The following is a 25,266-nucleotide window of genomic DNA, read 5'->3' as shown; positions in this document are numbered from 1 at the left end:
TCCATCCTGCTCATATTCCATTGGAAAGACAACTCAATAGCAAGAAAGGCTGGAAAAAGGAGGGGATAGGGATATCTGTAAGCACAAATGGGGTCTCCCCACCTCAGTACACTGTGAAGAGCCTTGGTTTATACTAAGGACACCTCAGGTCCTGTCTAGTTTTGAGGTATAGGCCCCTCTATCTTCTTATGTCCTATGATGGAAGATCCCTTTTTCTCATTGCATAACTGCTACCACTACCCCCAACCCTCAGGACTCCACAATTATACCTGTCAAAGACATGATCTCCTTAGGTTTCCCTTCCTCATATACCTCAAAGATGAGCTCATAGGCTTTTCTATTTTAGAAGATGGCTACTAATCAGCAACCAGAGGGAACAAAAGGAAGTCACAGAAGCATACATGTGCAGAACAAGCTCTGGAAGCCCTAGAAGTATCCACAAGTTTGGTGTTGGTATATAGCTCTCAACAATAATAAAGTCAATTATTGGAAAACCTTCTGGACATCTGCTCTGAACAGTTAGTCATGAAGGAAGCTGCTATCAGATTTCTTTCTTCTCCATAGGAAAACTATATTAAAGGTAGAACTTTAAATGGCTACCAGAAAACTCCCTGGAACAGTTTCTACACTAATATGTAACACACATGCTGCTTTAACAAATAGGTCCCAATCTGTTGCTCATGGTGATAACAGCTCACTTGTATGGAGCTTTTTCTGTTCACCAAGCTTCATTGTGTGTTTGTTGGCTTGTGGTGCTAAGGATTGAACCTAGAGTGGGTGAGGCAAGCACTCTACCAACTGAGCTGTATCTCCAGCCTTTATTATGTTTTACACATGTAAATGTATAGAATTGTCACAAAACTCTATGTTATGAACCTTCCATTTCACAGACTTTTAAAAATATGACAGAGAAATGATAAGCAGCTTGCTCAAGTTCATATAGTAGTAAGTTGATGGAACTAGAAATAGTATCTAGATTAACTGTAAAGTTCAGACTTATTAGCATGTAATATTAATGTAAAACCTTTAAAATGGGATGATTCACTTCCCTCATACTTCTCTTCTTGGCTAGCTTTGAAGAAGAGGTAATTACACATCATACTTGGATTTGATGATTTCTCCAAAATAACTTAAATAGCCTCACCTTGAGCTCACAACCTCTCTGCACTCAAAGCACCTGTACTTCTTTGACCTCTTGCTAAAATTAAAATTAGACAATTTTATGTAATTATTGATTCCATGTCTGCCTCCACCATAGACCAAAACCTCCCAGCAAGATGTGATCCTCGGGCCATCTGCAAAAAATTCATTTCAAGTACTTTTTTAAATGTTGACTTGTGGATCCCATCCTAGACTTATTGGTTCAGAATATTTGGGATCAAAGCTTAGGAACTTGTTATATATACAATAACATGGATTATTGTTAGGCACTCAAAAATCTGATTATAAATGCTTTATACAAGCAGTTTCAAAAGCAGTGTGGTGTCCACCAACCAGCAGCAAGAGTATCAGTTGGAAACTTGTTAGATATGCAAATTCCTTGACCCTGCCCAGAAAGTCAAGGGACATTTTATTTTATCAAGACTTTAGGTGATTCTGATATACTGAAGTGTGAGAACCATTGTTCTGGGACACAATAACCTCCAAGAAGAGGTTTCTTGTGGTTCCACACAAATTCTAGAATTGTTTTTTTTTTTTCTGTTTCTGTGAAGAATATTGATATTTTGATATGGATCACGTTGAATCTGTAGTTTCCTTTAGATAGTATAAACGTTTAAAAAATATTCATTCTTCTTTTCCATGAACATGAAATAGCTTTTTTATTTGTGTCCTCTTCAATTTTCTTCATCCGTGTTCTATAGTTTTCATTGTAGAGATCTTTAATCTCTTTGGTTACATTTTTTTCTAGGTTTTTTTGTGTGTGTGTGTGTAGCTGCCATAAATGGCATTGTTTGATTTGATTTCTTATTCAGATAGTTCGCTGCCAGTATATAGAAATGATATTGGTTTTTTATGTTGATTTAGTATCCTGCAACTTTACTGAATTCCCCTAAAAGTTCTAACAGTTTTGGGTGGAGTCTATAATTTCTATGGCTACAATAATGTTGTCTTCAAACAGTGATAATTTGACCTTTTTTTGTTCAATTTAGATGCCCTTCATTGCTTTCTCTTGCCTCACTGTTCTGCTATTGATAGGAGTGTAAATTATTGCAGCTATTAAGGTAAACAGTAAAGGGGCTCCTCAAAAATCTAAAAATAGAGCTACCATATGAGGCAGCAATACTATTACTGGGTAAATATTCAAAGGAAATGAAATAAGAATGTCAAAGAGACATCTGCACTCCCATCTTTGTTCTAACATTATTCACAATAGCCAAGATATGGAGTCCGTTGACAGAAAAATGGGCAAAGAAAATGTGCTACACATATACGATGAAATACTAGTCAGCCATGAGACAGACAAAATTCTGTCATTTGTGACTACATGGATGAACCTGGAGGACACTAAGTTAAACAAGCCAGGTACAGGAAGCAACTATCATGTGATCCCCCTCATTTGTGGATCTAATAAAACTGACCACATAGATGTGGGAAAGTAGAATGCTGATTATCAGAAGCTGGGAAATGATGGGAGAAGGAAGATGGAGAGAGAATGGCCAATGGGTATAAATTATATTTAGGTAGGAGAAGTGAGTTCTGGCATTCTACAGCACAACAGGTGACTACCGTTAATAATATTATATTATACATTTAGATATAACTAGAAAAGAAGACATATCAATCAGGGTTCTCCAGAAAATCTGAATACGCAAACACATATGTGAATGAATATATATATATATATATATATATATATATACACACACACACACATATATTATATATATGTACATATATAATAAATGTAATATATATATATATTACACACACACACACACACACGTGTTAGATTACACAGAGGCTGGATAGTTTCACATAGTCTCACAATGACCATCTGCAGGCTAGAGAGCTGGAAATAATGGTAGATGCTGAGTCCTAGAAGCTAGAAGTTTCAGAATAAAAAAGAGAGAGGCCAGTGATGCAGCCCCAATCTGAGTCTGATGGCCTGACACTCACTGAGAGCCATTGGCACAAGTCCCTGGTCAAATACTGAAAGTCTGGAGTCTAATGTTCACATGCAATAGCAGCAGCAAAACAAACAAACAAACAAACAAAAAAACAAAAAACGCCTGCTCAAGGAGGGTCAAGTACACATACAGCATCTCCACTTAAACTTTTGTTCCATCTGGGCCTCAGCCTATTAGATGGTGCTGTCCACTTTCACAGTAAGTCTTTTCCACTCAGTTTGCTGACCTACATGCCCATGTTCTCTGGAAAAACCTCATACACACACCCAGAAATGTGTTTTGCCCATTTTCTAGGTATCTCTCAATCCAATCAAGTTGACAACCAGGATTAAACATCACAGAGGAATTTGAATGTTTTCATCACAAATTGATAAATTACGGGTTTTCTAAATATCCTGATTTAATCATTACATATGGTATACATGTATCAAATATTGGACAGTATGCCATAGATAGGTATCAATTAAAACTGAAACGAATAAGAATAAAAGAATAAATGGGTGAATATTTAAAATGGAATGCTGAGGAAATAATCCCATTAACAGAAAAAAAATTCTAGCATTGAATAAATTCATGATTTTGCTCTGAAATCATCTAACACTAGTGGTCTACCCTGATAATACATTGGAAATACAATTCTCTCTCTCTCTCTCTCTCTCTCTCTCTCTCTCTCTCTCTCTCTCTTTCTTCTCTTGTGGATAGGAATTTAATGACATTATTCAAACCATTGGTTTTACAACTTAAGCTACTATCTTCCCTGTAATTTAGAAAATACAAGCTGGGTGACTTTTTTGTTTGAATTTGCTTTTTTCTGGTGGAGTGTGTGACAAATAGAAGACTGGTAGGAAATAAATATTAGAAGCCATTTATAATTTGGAGAGTCTGGGAGTACTGCATGTACAAAAATACTTGCTATCATAATGTGACATCTAATTTAGAAAGAGATTATATCATTACATAGGTTTAGGAGGTGGGGCAGGAGTGTGGCATAGGTCTAAAATACTAGCTCAAGCCAGAGGGAAGTACTAATAATATTTTGGCATATTTTCTCAGGCTAACATACATGCATATTTATATAAGTACTATATGCAGGTATGTTTATGCATCTATGACTGTGGATGGATATACAGATGCACAAAATATTTTATGAAAATTCTTTTAGATGATAATATTTCCTCGTTATCATTTTTTAAAAAGCACCTGATTATTTGAAAGTGTGAACATCTCTTGATTTCAATGGACAATTATTTTGATTTAGTGATGAGAATATTTTTAATGCCTCATTGGCTATGTGTATTTCTTCAGTTAATTATGAATAGTTTTACATATTTTTCAACTGACATACTTTACATAGTTAAATTGACATTTAAATGTATTTTCTAGGTATTATAATATCGTTATATATATCTGCTGCTAATTCTGCATTTGGGGATGGTAAACTAGAACATCTTTGTTAATCCCTAGGACAGACTGTGGCTTGCTTGCCTCAGCCATCTCTGCTTTTGTGAAGTGCCCTTTTCCTCCCTCCACCCCATTTAGAAGATGTCCATTCTGATCTTACCTCACTGTGCCAGCTTCCCTCCTCCAACCCCTTCTTCTTCTCTTATGCTGGCACTAGTCTCTACCTTGGTGATCTGGATCATATGAGAACTCCACTCAAAGATACCCAAGAAAAATCAATCCAATTTATTCAAATACAGATTGTGAATAAGGTTCAAATTCTAGGCCCCAAGACTCCCACTCTTTGTGTGTATCAGTACAATAAAACTAATAAGTAGCTCTCAAAATGTATTCCATGGATCCTTTGTGAGCTGAGTAAGTTAAGGATGAATCATATTCAGTTGCAGATTTTCACCTTAACTAAAAATGCCTTATAAATAATATGTTCAGTTATAAAGTTTGCTAAAATTGACAAGTCCAAACTTAGAATGTTAAAATTCTAATAAGATGTTCATTGAAATCCTATTAATACAAACACAGATCATTGGAACTCCTTCAATACTTAAACATGGTGCTTTATTTTCATCAAATCATTAGTGTTGTCTTGAGTTATCCCTGAGTTTTAATTCCTATTAATTTTTGCATCATAAATTCTTATTATCCTGCCTAGTTATTTGATTAATGACCATTTGTTTAATCCTACAGCATATTCTGAAGCATATTTAAATTAACAATACCTTTTACTTATACTGAAGGGCCCACAGATACATAAATCATCTCCAGTTTTGTTCATTTTATCTCCAGTCCCTAATACAGTTTCATATATACATAAGAGCTGCTCAGTAAAGATTGAAGTAATGAACCAATGTTTTACCTCATGCCTTATAACTGAAGAAGAAGAGTCTAGTGGACATTAGTCGTTTGGGTTTCCTGCCGTCACTGCTTTGATGTATTATTCAATGGTGTGGGTCTTGTGAGGAGTCAGAACTCTGCCTCCAATTCCTGAGTGTTCAGTGTAAGCCCATGAATTAGGATCTACCATCCAACACATTTGTCTGGGATGTTGCTTCTTGAAGGAGAAGCATAAAGGGAGAAATGTTAGACGTTATGGCTTGAATATGATTTAAGTGTGCATCCCAGAAGTTCATGTGCTGGCAACTTGGACCCCAGTAGGGTGATGTTTGGCAGCACTTTCAAGAATTGAGGCCCAGTGAAAGGTGTTTAGGTCATGGGAGTGCTGCCCTAAGAGAGGATTAATGTGGTTGTCATGGGATCCTGATTTGCTCCCTTGAGAGCAATTTCCTATAAAAACAGTAAGCCTAGAATTTGAATCCCTCTTGATTTCTGTCTTGACCTGTAACTCCTTTCTCACTCACATACACTCCCAACATGATTTCATCTGCCATGTCATAATGCAACTGGAAAGCCCCCACCAGAGCCAAGCAGATGGTGCTGCTCACCTTTGCATTCTAAACTTCCAAAACTGTGAGCTCAATAAATCTCTTTTCTTTATAAAGTACCCAGTCACTGTTATTTTGTTATAGCAACAGAAAATAGACTAATGCAATAAAAGAATCTTCTTGGTTATAACAAGAGTATCAGTAATCTGATTGTCTTGTGGTAGCAAGTACTAGTAAGTCTATTCCTGTGCAATGGCCTAACTGGTGTTTTGGAGTCCTTCCTCTCTTCTTTTCTGCCTTCCTTTCTTTTTTCCTTCCCTTTCTTTTCTTCCTTCTTTTCTCCTCCTTTTTCTCTTCAGAGTCGCTTGAACCTTGGATCTTGCCTATTTTATAATCCTGACTGTCCAGTTCTTTTTTGGGTCTTTGAATTTCCAAATATCCTTCCCATTCATTTTTCCACTTAAGCTCCCCTGAAGAGTTGCTGTTGTTTCACAATTAAAAAATCTTATATAAGAAGAAAATGATACTATTAATGAAATTCAAATAAAATCTTTTCAGAGGAAAGAAAGAGATTGGTAATTAAGCTAAGGTAAATTCTTAGTATTCACAGATTCTAATCTTGCACCCCAAGACATTCTGCAATAAAATATGTATTGAATTTCAAAAATTAAATAATACATCTATTAAAGACAACATATGGTGAGAACTTACTGTTAAGTGCCATAGAAGGTCAACTCGAGCATGAAATATACATGGACTCTCCACAGGGGCCACCAAAACTTCCTAAGGAGGTCATAGTCACAGATATTTCTTCACTTTCATGCATAGTGTTTCTTAAATTGATTTTCCTGGGAAGGCACAGAAGGTCAAGACATCATTCCAGCTCTTGTGCGTCATATCCTCATTTGCAATTACCTTTCTTCCACCTTATAAGAGAAGCATGCTTCTTACATCCCATCCCCAAACTACCTACTGTGGTGCATTGCACCAGACAGCAATGAGAACAGTAATAATAATAGTAATATGCTTTTACCATATAAAGGGGTGGATAGAATAATTGGTAAGAATCTATTCTTCCTTTATACAAATTACTATAAGCCTGCAGAAAGATTGTTTTCCTGCTTTGTAGATCAAAGTGTGTTGAGAACTGGATACTGGAGCTTATGTTTGAATATTAATTGACTTGCTTCTGTTCTACATTGAGAGTCAAAGAATGCATTGATTCTGTGGAAGTCTTGGGACTAAAAGACAAAAAAATACTTTAGCCAGACAAAAACTTTTGGCAAGATTGTTAACCTTGTTCTATCTTGAAAAAGAATTCAGATTGAAATGGTTTTTCACAAGGACAAACATTAGCACAAAGTTCAAATTTTTAAAATGATTAGGTCTGATTAGGTTTTATTAGTCCACAGAACAAAACTGTCTTTAACAATCTGGTTAAATGTCAGGCATATTCTATTGATCAAATGATCCACATATGGAATTCTAAGGTTTAGGCTTAAAATATGTTAAAAATATTCATGATAAAATATTGTATCAATAACACTGTACAAAAATTATTTCTTTTTATTTCTCCAACCATTCCATCCAAATTACATTGGATTAAACAAAGTGTCTTTTAAGTGAAAAAAAGATGGAAATATTTACTAGAATTTTTAAACCTTCATAAAATCTTGAGAAAATGAATGAATTCAATGACTAGGTAACAAATTATTTTGTTACAGTCCAGTATTCTGACTCTAAAACATTGAGAAACATCTAATTAAGTCATCAATTGATAGATTATTAAAAGTAATTTATAATAATACTGTGACATAGAACTTCGAAGATATTCAAATAAGTGTACATGTGTACACAAACATATACACACAGCAACTATGGCAACAAAAAAAAGCAGGAAAAACCTTGATACTGAAACACTTATCATCCTGGCACCATTGGGCTGATACTAGTATGCACCAATAGAGTCAAGCTTATTTCCATACTAGTTACTACATAACCAGTGCCCCACTGTGAGTTCCTACAAGATGATGTAATCATGGCTAGTTAGTGTCAGTCCTGAGCCAGTTATGGAATATTTTAATATCACTTGGGAAAATATTTCCCCAAGATTTGGAAAAGAATCACAGCCCATTAATTTCATTAATAGACATATTTCAGAATAAAAATATGAACAATCCCATTTCATAAACTGTAATGCTATTATTGCTTTAGACAATATTAACCAATTGTTGTTAAAAAAACATGATTGGTTAGTGGGAAACTGGATATTCACATAGTGCTGCAGTAATAAGACCACTATTTTAGAAAAAGGAGACTAGAATGACAATGGCGTATCAAGGTATCATCATTCTGTTTCAGTGATCAATTTTAGTATCTCTAACTGGGTAAACCAAATGCCAGGTCTCTTCTGTTGTGATACACCATGATTTATACACTATCCCTAAAATACACTGTTTATCTAAAACTTTTAATATACAGCTCTTAAGCTTGAAGTCTATAAAGCCAAATGATATCACGAAGAGTCAATCTGAAAAATCCGGAGGATGATATAGCCTGCCAAATAATCAGCCCAATCCCTCACAAAATCCTGTTGTTAAAAAAGTTTGTGTTGGATTAAAGAAACTTAAAGGGAATAACCAAAAAACAAGTTGTTCTGAGTTCAGTGGTGGCTTGGACAAACCAACTGTGAAGATTATTTAAAGATTCTCTTTGGAGATTCTCTTTGTCTATTTTATGCAGCTATAATACAATACTGTTGACAGGGTAACTTATTGTTCTTGAGGTAGAGAATTTAAACAGCATGAGGGTAGCATCTGGTGAAGGCCTTCTTGCAGGTGGGAAGGCAGTTGAGGGTAAAAGCAAGAGCATGAGAGGACCAAACCCACTTTTACAACAAACTAACTTTCTCAGTAACAAAATTACCCCAACAATAACTGCTTTAATCCATTCCCAGGGGCATGGACCTCATGATCTAGGAGGTAGGTTCTAGTTGGAAGAGGTGGGTCCCTGGGGACAGGTATATTTTGTCCCTGGCCCCTTCCTCCCCTCCCTCCCCCCCGCTTTCCTGGCCACCGTGAGGTGAATAGCTTTGCTCTGCCACTCTCTCCCATGTTTTACCTCCCCACAAATGGCCATGGACTGAAACTTTGAAACCATGAACCAAAATAAGTTTTTCCTCATCTAAGTTTATTTTTCTTAGGTATTTTGTCACAACAACAGAAAGCTGACTAACACTAAAAATGAATGAAACAAAAATATTAGCACAACATCTTCACTTTCAAAAAGAAAAGTATTTTGGATTGTTACAGTTATCTTAGAATTTATGACATTAAAAACTCAGTAAAAGTGTTTTCAATTCTTAGTCCCAAATCCAGCGTGTCTTAGATACTTGCAAATTAGGACATACTCTTGACATATGTTTTATATCCATGATTTAGTATTATTTTCAACATTCTTCCTGCTTATAAAATAGCATATGTTCATTAAGGAAACATGAGAACATGGAAAAAAACAGAAAATAGTATACATAACCCAAAGCCCAGAAATATTTATTTACCAAGATTTCAATGTATTTGTGTTGTTTTCATTATTAATAGTTATTAAAAATGATGCTAACACTATCTGTAGGAATAGTTTTAATGCTTACTGACCCTCCATAGGAAAGCTTAAAATTTAATTTAATTGATTTTCTGCTATCATTACAGAGAAGTATGACAGAAAAGCAATCAATTAAATGATTTTAAAGCACATAAAACTATTATACTATGACAAATCATGAGATAAAGCATAATAGCTATTTCAGTTTGGGGAGGAAAAAATTATGTGAAACTTCTAATTGCTAGTATCTTTTCATATATTTTTTAAAGTGGATTATGAAAGGTATCAAATTGCTATATTTTGATTTCACTGAGTATATCAAAATACTAACAATAATTTTAGTTTTAAATGTCAATATTTATAATATTTAAAATGTCTCTATTTTATAATATTTATAATACTATAAATTATTAAATTTTCACACAATCACTAAAATTTATGTTGAAAAATATAGGCTATTTAAACTGTGTAAAACTAAATACATCATTTTAAAATATTTTGGCAAAATCATAAAAAATGTTGAAGCACATCACAATGCAATTCTACACAGAGAACGGGGGATTCAAGATCTGTAAGTATAGTGACAGAATCTAACAGTCTGAACAGCTTGAAGCACACATTCTATAATTCTGGCTGGGTTCAAGGCATGGATTTAATTCAAGACTGCCTTAGCCTTGCTAAAATTATCTCAACTGTTTTAGCTTTGGGGACAAACAGCTGAAAACCATCTTTGTTTGATCTTGCACATGGTTAAATCCACAGCCTCTACCAAACTCTCTGTGAAAGTCAGCTTATTGATTAGAAAAGAATGGGAATACATTTGAAAACTTTGGGAATTTAGAAAACTCTTCACTTACAATTATGAACCTCTTTTGCCTGCTGAAGCAAACTTTCTGTTTTCCTGATAGCAGAATTCCCACAATGCATCCCAAATTCATGAATGAAGCTATTATGGTAGAAGGGTGAGGTAAAAGTTCTGAAGCTCACCTTCATGTCAAAGAAATAAAAACAATACTGCATCACTGTGTAAATTAGCTTAGTGCCACTTTCAGTCTTAAAATTTGCAAGAGAAGTAATTCTCCTTACATCTCCATTATCTAAAGTTAAATATGTAAAAGTTTTATTGGTCTATTAGAAGGCTGATCACAAGGAATGACTTCAATTACAGCTGAGAATTAAGGAAAGGAATACAGATACCTGGTGTACAATTATTATTATTATTATTATAGTATTATTATTATTTCCAATTATTATATTGGAAAATGTTTCTTCTGCTTCCCATTAGAGGGAAATAACCAAAATCTGTATGCTTTTACCTGACAGGGATAGCAGTAGATTTTGCCTTGGGGTTACATCTCCTTTGCAGATATGTGCTGCCATTTATTGAGAACCTTACTATTCTACCAATTTGCAAGCCAATAATTACATTGTCTATTATACAGATAAAATCATTTAAGGGGTAATGCTTTTATCAGGAGATATAGCAATAACTGTGTGAATAGGAAGATGGCCATTTAGAATTCTTCATGCCAGTAAGTAAACAGACATGAAAGGGATTACAGATACTGCAGTCTTTTTATCATGATTATCAATAAACAAATAAATAGAGAGATGCTGTGCATACAATTGTTAAGAATATGCATGCAACTCAATTGATGCCTTCATATAACTAAACTTGACAGTAAAATTAAGATTACTAGGGACTCAAATCTCTTAGTAATGAACATTTGGGTTATTCTCCTGGCTAAAGAGCACCAATCAGCCAATGTACTAGTTGAAAGCAAAGAGGAAATAAACTAGGTTTGAAGAGCATGAAAGTACAGGTACCAGGCAGCCACAACTTAGGATCACTTGCTTGACAGTAGAGCCTACCTAAAATCCCTTCCTTATTGTAAAATACTTATATCCATTTATACAATTTACCTAAATTCAAGTTGGCTTCAATTCTTTCTCCCATTCTGAGTTCCTGATGGTGATCCTCACAATTGAATTCATGCTTGTGGAATATCAAGACGTACTGTGAAAGAAGTAGGAAGGAAGTGAACATAAGCTGGAGATCCTAGACTTGGAGTTAGATCCAACACTAGATAAAATTTGGCTGTCTCCTTTGGGGGATGTGGTGAGTTCATTTTTTAGGAGGATGGTTACATGACAGCATTGTTTGGGGAAGGGAATGGGTACATACGGCAGAGATTTGTTCACCTCTTAACACACAGGAAATCAATGAGACCCGTTGCTTTCCTTTCCTACCTCCTAGGGAGGACAAGAATTCAATTGCTCTTCCATTTGAAAGTTGTGACATGGGTGGGAATTATTCATAGCAGTGATGATGTTCAAAGTTCAGCTGTCCAACAATATTAAGTGTCCAGGTTGACGTCACAGATGACAGCATCCGGAGACCCTTCTTACACTGTGACCTTGACTTCTCTTCTGAGGGTCATTCTGTAAGACTTCCCAAAAGATTTTGAGTTAGTTTATATCATTCCAGAACATTCACTAATTCCCAAGGTTATTTGGCATCAGTGTCCATTGTTTAAAACCAAAAGCCATGACTCAGGAGGAGATGGATCGAATACCGACCATTCAGTAGAATTATCGGACAATGAACCTACAATGTCCTTACAAGATTTTATCTCCCAAATGTGGAAATATGTCAGGAATCAAGGTATGTGAGGTCTTCTACCTCATGTTAGGTCTTCTATGTTAAAAGGAAGAATGTCTCATAACTATTTCCTAGATATTTCCTAGTCCAAGAGATGAGAAATTGAACTTGTCATTTGATTTTAAATTATGTAATTATGAATTGTATAATTATAGTTTATTGTAATCTTATAATTATGAATTATGAGTGTTTTTTACCTATTTATAATCCCAATATATTTTTATAGAGAGTGCTTATCTACATTTGCTACAAGTTAAGCATCCATAATCCCAAATCCAAAATCTAAAGTGTTCTAAAATTCAAAACTTTTTGAGTGCCAACATGATACTACAAGTAGAAAATTCCATAGCTGACCTTGTGTGATGAGTCACAGTCAGATTGCAGGCACACTAAAAATATTGTATAAAATTACCTTCAGGCTATGTGTATAAGGTGTACCTGAAACAAATAAATTTCATGTTGAGACTGGGTTCTATCCCCAAGATATCTCATTATATATATGCAATTATTCCAAAATCTGAAAAAATAATTCTGAATTCTAAAATACTTCTGGTGCCAAGCATTTCAGATAAGGGATACTTGACCTGTAAGCATTTTTGATACTGGATTATCTGTCTTTTATTACCAGCCTCTCTTGCAGTCGAGCATATACACGTAACTGTGTTCTTGCTTATGAAAAGTGAGCATAAGTGAATGAGTTACCTCCAAGCTGGATGCCTTTGCCTGTCTGCCAGGTTCTTGTAAGTAGCATAGAGAATTCTGAAACAGCAAGAATGGGACCAAGTTCCTGATTGCAACTTGCCAATTACAAACGCTCATTTCAAACACTACGTGAATAAGAAATAGACTTCTGCTATCGTCTCGCATTGAATCATTTTACATTTTGCCATTTGTTTATGACCACAGTTGGACTTACCCTAGCTAGAAAATCTCTTCAGCATTAAATATAGAAGATTGAAGCTAAAACATTATAAACATATGGATAACAGCTCCACCAAAGAGATTTATTTCCTTCACCAATATCTCTGCATAAGCAGGATGCTGAATTTAGGCAGATTTTATCCTCAATTTTTAGACTGTCTATATTGGATATATATATAATATTTGCAGAGCTGTTCTCGGTAATTGGCAGGACATTTGCTGTAAACAGCATCTTTATGTCCATTCTGGTTTTTTGTTTTGTTTTTTTTTTCCCCTCAGGACTCTGACTACAGAGAAGCAGTCACAGGCAAAACAACTCAAGACAGCAGAGTAAACATTCATTGCTGCATTGCCCTCTTGGAATTGCCTCTGGGTTCAAGTCACACATGTTGATCTGTCAGAAAGTCCAAACATCTTCCTCTCTAACCAAAGTGAAAATCTAAAGAGGCAGAAAGTTTTCCACAAAGCATATACATATTGACTTGTAAAAACGACCCCCTGGTTGTTCTCCCTCCACAAGGAATGCACATTCCTAGAGCTGTGGATGTTCTGGTGAGGGGCACTGAAGTGGAGCAGCACCACTGTTCAAAGTCACATTGTGTTCCGAACACTTCCTGGGCTCTTGGAAGAATACAGTACCTACAAGTGATATGAGGTCCTTGTTTGTCTCCTGGAAACTGCTCGATCATGGAACGGTGTACCTAACCTGCCCTGAAGGGATCCAGAAATAAGTTACTCACTGAAAGACATCTGAATCCTGAGCGAGAACACACAACCCATCCTGCCCCTGCGTCTGCCTTGATGGGATCTTGATCAAAAGCAGTCCTGCTGTTGGCTTGCTGCCACAACAGGCTCCTTATCCTCTGACTTCCTCCTCTGCATGACTTTTAGGCAGAATGCATCACATGGTGTTCTGACTCTTATTTTCTCTGCATTCCCTACAAGAGTGCAGCTTCCTCACAAGCAGGGACTGAGTCATATCCCATCTTTGCATGCTTGGTACTTAGCTCATTGCTTACAGGCATGAGACTCATACCTAAGCCCTTAAAAAATCTAGAGCAAATGAGCAAAGACACAGTTAAGCACTTTTGTGATGTTTCTTTATGGGAGGTGGATATACCCAGGAGAGTCACAGACACAGAGCTGATGAAACTTGTACATAAAGGATCTTTCAACATTCCTCCCTGGGCTCAGAACCAATCAATTGACTTGCATGTAAACCCAAGCCATTTGAAAGCAGCACAAGGACAAGTCCAAAGGAGGACATTCAGAAGTGGTCATAAGAATGGGATAAAGCAGCAGGAGCTCACGTCATCCCAAAACCCACTTAGAGGCAGAGGCTGGTACAATGTTCTGTAGATCTTCATAGATTGTAATAATCATGCAAACCTAATAGGCTCTAAGAATGGATAGGTCCCTCAAAAAAGAGCAATATAAGGCAGTACCAGATTCCCCCCAAATTGTTCCTAAAATAGACAAGACAAATGACGCAGGAAATGCCTGGAGATTATACATAGTGAACTTCTACCCATTTCTGAGAGGAAAGACCCTGAGAATACAGGCAACTTCCTTCTTCAAAAGTCAATTATTTTCATAAATGGTTTCTCGAGTCCCTGAGAGTTACTTCCCTTCCCTTCCAAGATCTATACTGAGTACCCTGGGGCCTACTAAGCTCTCAGTGTGGGAGAGAACCCAGACCTTCACCCCTTGGGCCACCATTCAGTAAGTATCAGAGGGGACTCTGCAGATTCTACAAAGAAATGAGACATGTGAGCTACTTGCCCATTGACCTATGTCTTCACTGTTGCACTGAACCTTTCTGCTCATTGCCCAAGCAGTCAGCCATCCATTGAAGTTCTGATCTTGTAGGAAGACTCAGTGATAGTTAATGGTGCTCAGGAGAGAGTCCCGTATGGAAGCACAGCTCTGGAGAGTTAATAGTGGAATAGTCGATCAGCAAGGTCCGAAGCATGTACGAAGCAGCTCTTTGCCTCATGTTCATGTCATACAGAATTCACAGAGGATTGAGTATTTGGGAGCTGGGTCCTCTTCTCTTTCAAATCTAATCCCATACTGTTTTCATGGGTGCTTTGATCCAGAGTCATGTGGCTACTCCATGATCCCTTGTGGTCACTTTGCTCATCATCAGTGAAACAGACTCTGGATCTGAAGGAAGCGCATGGAGCCACAGTCCAAAGCTAATCACTGGAGAAGTCCCGTTTTATTTTAAAAATGCACACACTTATATAGGGCTGGGAAGAGGCTGATTGATTGGGGCATGAAACAGGGTGAGAGTTGATTGGGTGAGCCTTGTTGCTAGGGGTCTGGGCGGGGTGTCAAGCACCAATTGGGTGCGAGTTCCCGCCAGCGGGGGAAGTTATGAGCAGTAAAATCAGAAAGAGAAGCTCAGCCAGTGCCATGTTGACACCTAAGCAGCGGGGGAGGGTGACCTTATAGGATCAGACGTGCCTCTCTCCCACACTTCCTCCTTTCAAGACCTTGAAATCAGTCCATTGTTCCCCTTGTTCAGGCTTCTGTCTGTCAGTTCATCTGGTTCCATTTTTACATATAGTGAGCTAGCAAGAAGGGAAGTACCTCAAGTCTTTCCACTGTCACAAGTGCCCTCTTCATAGTAGCTCCTATATTTATGTTCAAAGACTCCCTGTCTCTTTCTATGCCTGTATATTTCATGTCTTAAGGGTCAGTATGTCTGAAGAGAGGAGCTGAAGAAAGAAAATAGGGAAAATAGACTGTCTCCCCTAATCCCACTCCCTGCAACACATAGTAAGGGACCACTATAAGTTTAAAACAGTGAGAATGGCAAGCAGGAAACCAAAAGGCTTTAATGCCTGAATGACCTGCCTGAAAATAGAAGTTGGAAGACATCCCCACCAGACACTGAAGACTGATCATGCATCTGAGGTCTTTGCTTCCATCTGAGTTGTTTCTGCAACTTCTGTCAAGTCTCCTTCTGCTTGGATCAGAGTGTCCAAGATTTCATCCTGGTGATCCTGGAAGCTCAAAGTGCATAAATTCAGTTCAGAGGATTAAAATAAAATGAAAGATAAATTCATAATTTGGTAGTCATTAATATTAATTCAATTAACATAGGAAGGAAAGAGAAAAAGCCTTTTGAGAAAGAAGCAGCATCAAATATCCCCTGAGAAATTAAACAGGATAAAGATGAAGGCAACCATGAGTATCCGAATATTGTTGACACCCCATTGTGGCCTGGACTAGTCAGTCATTCAGAAAGCATATGGAAATCAAAAATGAGTCTACACTTGTGCTTTGAATACAAACCTAGATTTGAAATATGTTCTTTTGAAGAAAGAAAATGGCAAGCGTTATCAATCCATGTGCCAAGGATCACAAATGTAAAATAAGTCAGACACCTAGCAGGAAAAGTAAGCTTGTTAAATGGCCAGACACACTAGTGTCAGAGACTGTGGAGAATATGAGACACATCTCAAGGCTGTCCATTTAATTTAAACTATTTTTTTGATGAGAAAAGTAGCTTTTACCCACTCTCCTGGTCAAATGTAGTGTATGAGTGAGTCATTTTCAGCCTGCAATCTCTGAAGGTGAGACTCGTAGTCTGAACAGTGGCAGATTCCCAGATTTTCTATTAGAAATTGACCCATTCTTATTTCAGGTGCCAGATATGTGATTGCTGGAAAACAATATTTAACTTAAAATATCAGATTTTCTATAAATAAAAAGTGGAAATATTTCGAGACTGCTCAATAGAATGGCATCCCCGTGGAAAATCTCTTCTCTTCAGGGCCTCAGCTGTTCTCTGGGTGAGACCATCTGCATCTCTCAGCAGTCCACAGATTTGGGCACTGCCCGCTCCTTGCATCCCTCCAAATCCTGGTGTCAGAATGATTTACCCAAAGCACCCACCTGATTCAAAAGCATTTTCTGTTTTTCGATTGACTACATATTCAAGTACAAACTCTATGCATAATATGTTTTCAAGGCCTTTCTCAGCCACCAAACTTCAAAGATCTTTCTAAGAAGCATATTTCCTTTTTTTTTTTTTTTTTTCACACTTAACAACTCTGAAATCATTTCATGTCTTAAATTCTCCAGTGGCCATGTGGCGGTTGTGATGCCACTGCCTGAAGACGCACATTAGAATTTGCAGAATGGGTGTCAGCAGCTTAACCCTGAGACAATGGTGGGGCACTCCTTTAGAAATGCCACAACACAGTGCTCTTGGTGGCACGGAGGACAAAATGGTGTGGAAATGCAGCTCTTATCACTCTTGACTCAGGATTCTGATGGCAAAGGTGTCTGAGGCATCTTGAGCAAGCTTATTTTTCTTTTCTTTTCTATTTATGCACAAGGGTAATATATAATGCCTAATTCTAAAAGAGTTCCACTAATACAATAAGGTAAATATTTTAAGTGTCATGGTTTAGTCAATTGGTTTCTTTCTAAGTGTTACGTGAAATAATGGTGCATTTCACCGTGGATGGGCATTTTGTTGTTCGTTTTTAGATTTGATTGGAATGGAATATCTCTGCTTAAACATTCAATTAATTACTCTTCTCTCCCTCTGTACTTCTTTTTACCTACTCAATTCTCACCACTCTTCTTGTTCCTACGTGAGAGATATGTACTTTTCTTTGTTGGCTCCATTTACTCTACTGGAATCTTGTTAACACTAATCTAATCTCCACCAGTTGAAATTCCACACATTCTTCAAGAGCCAGTGTAAATATAATTTCCTCTGAGAAATCTTTCCCATATAACTCACTCACTACAACCTCCTTCAAACCCTATAATTCCACAATGCTTGTACATTTATTGCACTTAAAATATAATCAACTCTTTGGAAAACCTCCCATGGCTTGGGTACAAATGGTAGGCACTTTAACATAGGTTGTCACAGTTAATCATCACAATAACCTTTGGAGGTAGAATTTAGTCCTCGTTCTTCAGATTCATTGAACAAAAAATCAGAAAGAACAGGGTGCCGGGTAGTGGCTCAGTGGCAGAGCGCTTGTCCAGCACGTGTGAGGCACTGGTTCAATTCTTAGCACCACATTAAATAAATAAATAAATAAATAAAGTCATTGTGTCCACTTACAACTAAAAACATTTTTTAAAATTTAGAGAGAATAGTTAGCTTACATATTTCCATATACTTAGAAGGTAATAAAAATGAGTCCAAATTCCATCCTATCATTGAATGCCAGCTTCCTTTTCTCAGAACCCTCCCATTCTCATCTGAATATTGAGCATACTGCATTGAATTTAAATTAATATGGAATACAAAATATCGCCCAAATTAAATTTTCTTGAAAATATAATCCCAGTTTTATGATTAAAACAAGCTAAAGTATTTTAAATTATACCTTTTTGTTATTGGGCTGATATTCTTTGTTAAACATCATTTGTTTAAGAAAACTTAGAATTCTGTTTCGTTGTAAGAATGAAATATAGATGCTTAGTCTCAGAAATGCCATGATTATTTTTCTTGTTCCTCCTGTTATTTTCTTAAGGAATAATACAGAACTGCTGAAAACTTAACTATAATAACAGTTTACACTCAAGTATTAAAATATAACAAGAAAATTTCTCACTGATGCTAGTGGGAAGAGTAGACTATGGCAAAACATAAAGAGCATTTTCTTGTGAAAAATGAAAGAAATTTTCTTTTCCAAATAAGTGGAGTAAGAGCAACCAGTTTACTCTTGAAATCAAACAATTCGAATCACAGTTTAGGTATGCTCTAATTTTGTGACCCTGGATGAGTTATTTAACTTTGTTGAACATTAGTAACCTCACTCATATAATAATTATCAATAAAACCTACACCATGGTGCTGTTTTAGTACCAATTGCTAATGGTACATAAGTCCACGGTATTATTATCATGATAGATGGACAGTGTAACATTTGGCCATAAACCAGGAAGAGGGTTGTGATGTAAGTGGATTGATGTTTAAAACAAATAAAAAATGCGCCTCTTGCTGGGTACAGAACAGATTGGAAGGGGACAAGAGTTAGATGATCACACAAAATGTCAGTGGGTTTCCAAATAAGAAATTATGGTGACCCCACACCTGGATCATAGCAGCCAAAGCATTTTGAATATTGGCAATTGAGGAGATTTTAGAAGATAAATCTCATATGATCCCTAAAATGTGATATTTGATTGGTCGTTAGCAGAACCAGGAATAACCTCTACGTCTGTGGATTGAGCAGCTGGTGGTGGTAGGACTATTATTAGTCGGGGAAGACTGAAGGGAAATGGATAGGAGGTCAGGGTGGGCAGTGCAAGTGGAATAAAAATGTCAATTGTAGAACAGGAGTGTACCAAATTTCCCACTTTTTTTGAATTTTGTAGATTTCATGATCTCTGTGCACATCTGAAATGCTGGTCCAGATAAAGAATGTTTTCTCCTCCCTTTTCCTTGCCACACGCATGAGAAGCAAAGGAGAGTCTCTGGGACCCTCCTATTAACTGATTCTCTCCCAGGAAACTTTTGATTTTTCCTTCTTCCCTGCAAGTATTCAATAACTGTAGAGTTGAGTCAGATATCTTAACTAAGCCTGGAAATCTCCTCACAATATTCCCTGCAGGAGTAATAATTCTGGTCCAGGAACCCAGGTACTTACAATGGGTTGGCCCCTTTGTCCTCAGATGCAGTGATTCCTTTAAGACCTGAGAAGTTTGATTGTATCACATGTCATGCCAAAGCACTTTCCAAATTCATTCTTCTCCATACCTTCTCAGAATCACTTTCTCAACAAAACCCACATTGTTCTGTTAAAAAAAAAAAAAAAAAAAAAAAAAAAAAAAAACTCTTCCTGATTGATTTATGAACATAAATTCAATTGTTACCTTATGGTCACAGTTACAATTTCTGTTTTACCTTGGGTTTACAGTATTTACCATTACGACTGCATCTGGGGGTCTCAAGCTTCCCCTCCCAGGAATTTAGACTGAATGATCATGATCGATGAGAGGTAGAACAAGATGACCTCTAAGTAGACTTCCTCCTCTCAGAGTCTGTGGATTACACATTTAATACTTTGCAGAAAACCAAAAGTGCTTGCTACTCACATTGACTATTCTAATTTACTGAAGCTTTATAGTTCTACCCACATTTTATTTGATCTTATTCAGTCAAAGAGCTGAATAAGCAGAAATGGCCTTGGATTTACTATGAAAGAAGCTATTGCTGCCAGCTTTCATTTAAAAAGAGTGCCCTGTGCAAAGGTATCTGACACATATAGGGAGTGGCTTGCTCCAAATGAACATCTCTTGGCCGGGGGGGTGCTCTGACAGGACAGGCTATAGCCTTAGGTTACTGCTTTCGTTCTGGCGCTAACTAGCTAACTCGGTTTGAAGAAGACACCTCACAAATTCCTCATATAGAAAATAAGATTCTCAAATTCCTCATATTCCTCATATAGATTCTCAAATTTCTCATATAGAAAATGAGAGTTCAACTAGATCAATACCTGTTCTCAACCTCTTCTCTATAGCCATCTGGAGTCAGATAGTTCTGTGTTGTGGAGAACTGCCCTGACATTATAGGGTATTTGGCAGCATCCTTAGGACTGCAGGGCCTTAGCACCCTTCTGCCCCAAATTTTGACAATCAACAATATTTCCAGACATTGGCAATTATCTTTTGGGGCAAAATGCCCTGTTTGAGAACCTCTGCAACTAAGTGACTATAGGAGAAAATTATTGAAAAATAAGTGTTGTAAACCAGGAAGTTCCACATTTCCAATGGTGTCTCTTATAAAAGATTTTTTTTGTTGTGCTATGTGGATCAAACCCAGAACCTCATGCATGCTAGGCAAGTGTTCTACCACTGAGCTTCACCCCAGCCCCAAAGTTTTAATTTCCTTTCACTTAAAGATAACCACCATTGGAACACTGGAACCTTTAAATGGAGGTAGACCTTTCACATTAATGCATGCAATAAAAGTGGATATACACCATTACTTATTGAAAATAAATGCCAAACATCGACAACAGAAAATAGGCTCTGCAACATTCATGCAGACTTTAAAAACAGAACTCAGAGTATAAGACTTATCAAACCCCTCTTATGACAAAAACCTATGAGTGAATATATCTATCAGAAGACAAAGGTACACATACTGTTTTAACAAATAAAATTAAACTAAATGTGGCCTCAATAACAGGACTAAAGCAAAGTGACTTAATGAAGTTTACAAAACAGGATGGACAATGATTTATCTGAAAAAAATAAATAATAAAAACAGCAAAACAGCAAAATTAACCAACATACAAACCAAAGCAAAAATTATAAAAATTGAATAAAGATCATTTCATATTAATAAAAATGCAGAATTTAGCATGAAAATATAAAATTACAATGAAAATTTTGAATCTTTATTCATCCAGCAATAAAACATCCAAATATATAAAGCAAAAATCATATATAAAGGAAAATGCATTTGTAAAAACAGTAATTGTGAGAATAGTTTGTGCATTTGAGTGATGAATGAGACCAGAATCAAGAAAGGACTTGGAAATTTTGAAATAAATAATTGAATTGTTTAGATGAATTAACATGGAATTTTATAAGGATCATAACGTCATTCTATGAAACTAGGGAGTAGTTGTTATCTTAAAATTAATTGTCAAGCCAAAAGAATGGGCATCAAATTATTCCAAAACGTTGTAAGGGTATAGGTCATGCTATTTTATGGCAAAAAAAAATTTTTTTAAATTCATATCAAAAACAAAAATGTGGGAAAAAACCTACTGAACCATTTTGTCAAAAGAGAAATTAAAAGTAGAATTACACTCCTTGGAAACTCATGCAAATGAGAATATCACACTTAAACATGCATGTGACACAAACTTTCAATTTTGACCACAACAGAGGTGCTGGTACTGCAGTAAACAACTGTGAAGAAGCAGGATAAACTCTGTGCCATGGCTTTTTTTAAATAGCAGTAAGCACAAGATGTATAGGAGTTTAGCACCACACCCATATTGGGTTCCTTCTGGAGCATTTTCCAAATGGAAGTGGAGACAATGCAGAGCAGGTCTAGACAGCTAAAGTGTTAGGATTATGGGTCTGGACACCTGCAGGAAGGAGCATCTGAGAAGTAGCCCCAGACAGAGAAATAGGTTCCTGTCTGAGCAAAACTCTGAGACTTAGCAGAGAATAGCTACTGGAGAGGGAGAGCCAACAGATTTCTGAGGTCGATCTAGGGTGGGGAGACCTAGAAGAGAGACCTTGGTCAACACCCTCAGCTTTCAGTTGACACTCAGAAAGTTCAGCAGACCTGAAGATAGGTTAAATGATCCAAACCATGTGCAGAAGAGAAAACAGAACTTCAGAGGCCTGTGGGACATTGGTAGATTACCTCACTTACATAAGTGGAGACAAAATATATATTTGAAGGAATGCTGGAAGAAGAGATTCTAAATATATGAGATGTAGCTAAGCTATACTCACAGAAAAAAACACAGTTTAGCTATCTTTAAAGAAAACCACCAATGCAAATTTTGCAGAAGAGACTGAATTGTCCAAGTCTCCACCGTATTTTACACCTACCTCATATTAGGATTGTGAAAGTACTTCTGTCCAGTGAACTGAGAATGGATTAAATTCTCTCCTGGACTGAGTCCATAAAGACATTATGTCTCCTTCATCTCTCTTCCTGCTGTGACAGGCACTGTCACCAGAGTTTAAGATGACACAACCATAAGACAGTAAAGTCGCCGGGCTCTTCATTTGTGACAAATATGACTTTGTCAAAACTCAGCCACTGGAGTCTGCCTGTGATAATAGCATTAATTACTCAGTTGTTAGAAAGTTGTAAGAATATAGTCAGAAAAGAATTAGAATAGTAAGTGGAAGAAAATAAAATAAGTCAATGAATTGAAAAGAAGTAAGACTGAACATTTTTCATTTAAATCTTTAATCAAGTAAGCAAATCTAATCAAGAATTGATGTAAGACATAAATCATCATTAGTATTAGTTTCCTGGGGCTGCCATAACAAATTACCACAAACTGGGTGATTGAAAACAGAAATTCATTTTCTCACCATCCTGAAGTCCTGAAGTTTCAAATAAAGGTGTCAGCAGGCCCATGCTGTCTCTGAAGGCTCTGGAAGTTTTTTTATGGATTGAGCATTAATGTCTCCCCAAAATTCTTATGTTGAAGTCCTAATACCCAATGTGATGACTAAGAGGTGAAGTTATTGGGAGATAAGTAGGTTATGAGAACAAAGACCTCATGAATGGGACTAGTCGAAAAGACCCAGGGGCTGAGGATGTAGCTCAGTAGTACAGCACTTGCTTAGCAAGCCCTGGGTTTGATTCCTTAGCACACTGCAAAAAAGAAAATAAGGAGGTGGACAGGGAGAGGGAGGGGAAGGAGAAAGGAGAGGAACAAGGAGGCAGTGAGGGAGGAAACTCAAGCTTGCATTCTCTCTCTCTGCTCTCCACCATGTGAGGGCACAGAAAGAGGATAGCCACCTGTAAACCAGGAAAAGGGCTCTCACCACGAACCCAACCACATTGGCACCCTGATTTCAGACTTTCAGCCTCCACAACTGGGAGAAACAAATGTTTATTATTTAATCTACCCACTTTATGGTATTTTGTTTCATCAGCCTGAGCAGACTAAGATGATCCTTCCCTGGCACTCTTCTAGTTTCTGGTGGTTGCTAGCAATGCATATCTTCTCTTGGCTTGTGACTGCCAATCAGCCGTCTGGTACAAACCTCATCTCTACCTCTATTCTTTTGTTAGTATCTCTGCTTCCATTCTTCTTGTATGTTGGTATCTTTGTGTCTTCGCCAGGAATCTAGTCATATTGTACCTATGCCCCTCCCTAATCTAGCATTTACCTTAGTTATTTTATCTATAAAATATAATTTCCAAATAAAGTCACATTCCTAGGTTTCTGGATTTAGGGCTTCAGTATATCAATAACTCACATCAGAATGGTTATAATGATATGGAACAGATTTGAAAAATCAGGAGACTATGTCAAGGCCCCTAAAAATGCCATGAAATACATAATTTTCTAGAACTCTGTTACCATAATTAACCTAAGAAGTAGCAGACCCACCTGGATCAATGTTGTCAGAACTTCAGGGACGCCAGGGATGCCTCATTCAACCCCTTGAGAATTTGGAATATAGGATTGACTTCTGAAAACCGCATGTTATAATCAGAGCAGGTGTTTATACAAATTTTCCTTGAGTGACTTTAAGGTTCACACAACTTGACCAGAATACAACACAACATGGTAATATGACGGGTAGAAAACAATGATTTTAAAAGATGACTATGATTTAATCTGTTACCTTTAGAATTAAATTGCTCTATGAAAAAATAATAACAGGAGTCTTGGAGCTGACCACTGACAAGTTAAGATAGGAACTCTGGAATAAGGAATACAGGAATAAGTGAAATTATCTAGGATGAACATAACCCTGTTCTATGGTTTAGATATGGTTTGTTCTCCAAATGTTCATATAATGAAGGCTTGGACTGTAGTGTGACAATGTGAAAGGTGATGAACTCTTTAAGAGGTGAAGTCTCGTGGAGGGTCTTATGGTTGTTGGAAGAACTGTCCTTGGAAGAGATTTTGGGACACTGAGTTAGTTCTCATGAGAGTTAGTTGTTAAAAGGATGACCCCTGACTTGAGTTGCATTCTGGCTCCCTGTCGTGTGATGTGATCATTTACTCCTATACACATTACAGCCATGACACCATCCACTCTTAGGCTCTCACCAGAGGCCCAACCAGTAGAGCTGCCAGATCTTGGACTTTCTGCCTCCAAAACTATGAGCTAAATCAACCTCTTTTCTTAATAGAAAACCTGCCTCTGGTCTTTTGCTATAGTAATCAAAAACTGACAAATTCTCCCTGCAACATGACAATAGGTAGGACCTGAAGAAGGATGCACCCAATGAGAAATGTTTTGTTATGAAATTACTGATGACAAATGAAAAAGCTTTAAAATGTTTTTTTCCCACTTTTATAGCAGCCTATGTTCATATTAACTTTCCCATGGTAACATGTCATAGCATGCTAATCTCCCCACTAACACTCGAAATTAAATTGGTGATGTTTTTTCCATTTTATAA

Source organism: Sciurus vulgaris (assembly GCF_902686455.1).
Source record: "Sciurus vulgaris genome assembly, chromosome: 8".
Lineage (NCBI taxonomy): Eukaryota > Metazoa > Chordata > Mammalia > Rodentia > Sciuridae > Sciurus > Sciurus vulgaris.
Note: the sequence above shows the minus strand (reverse complement) of the source record.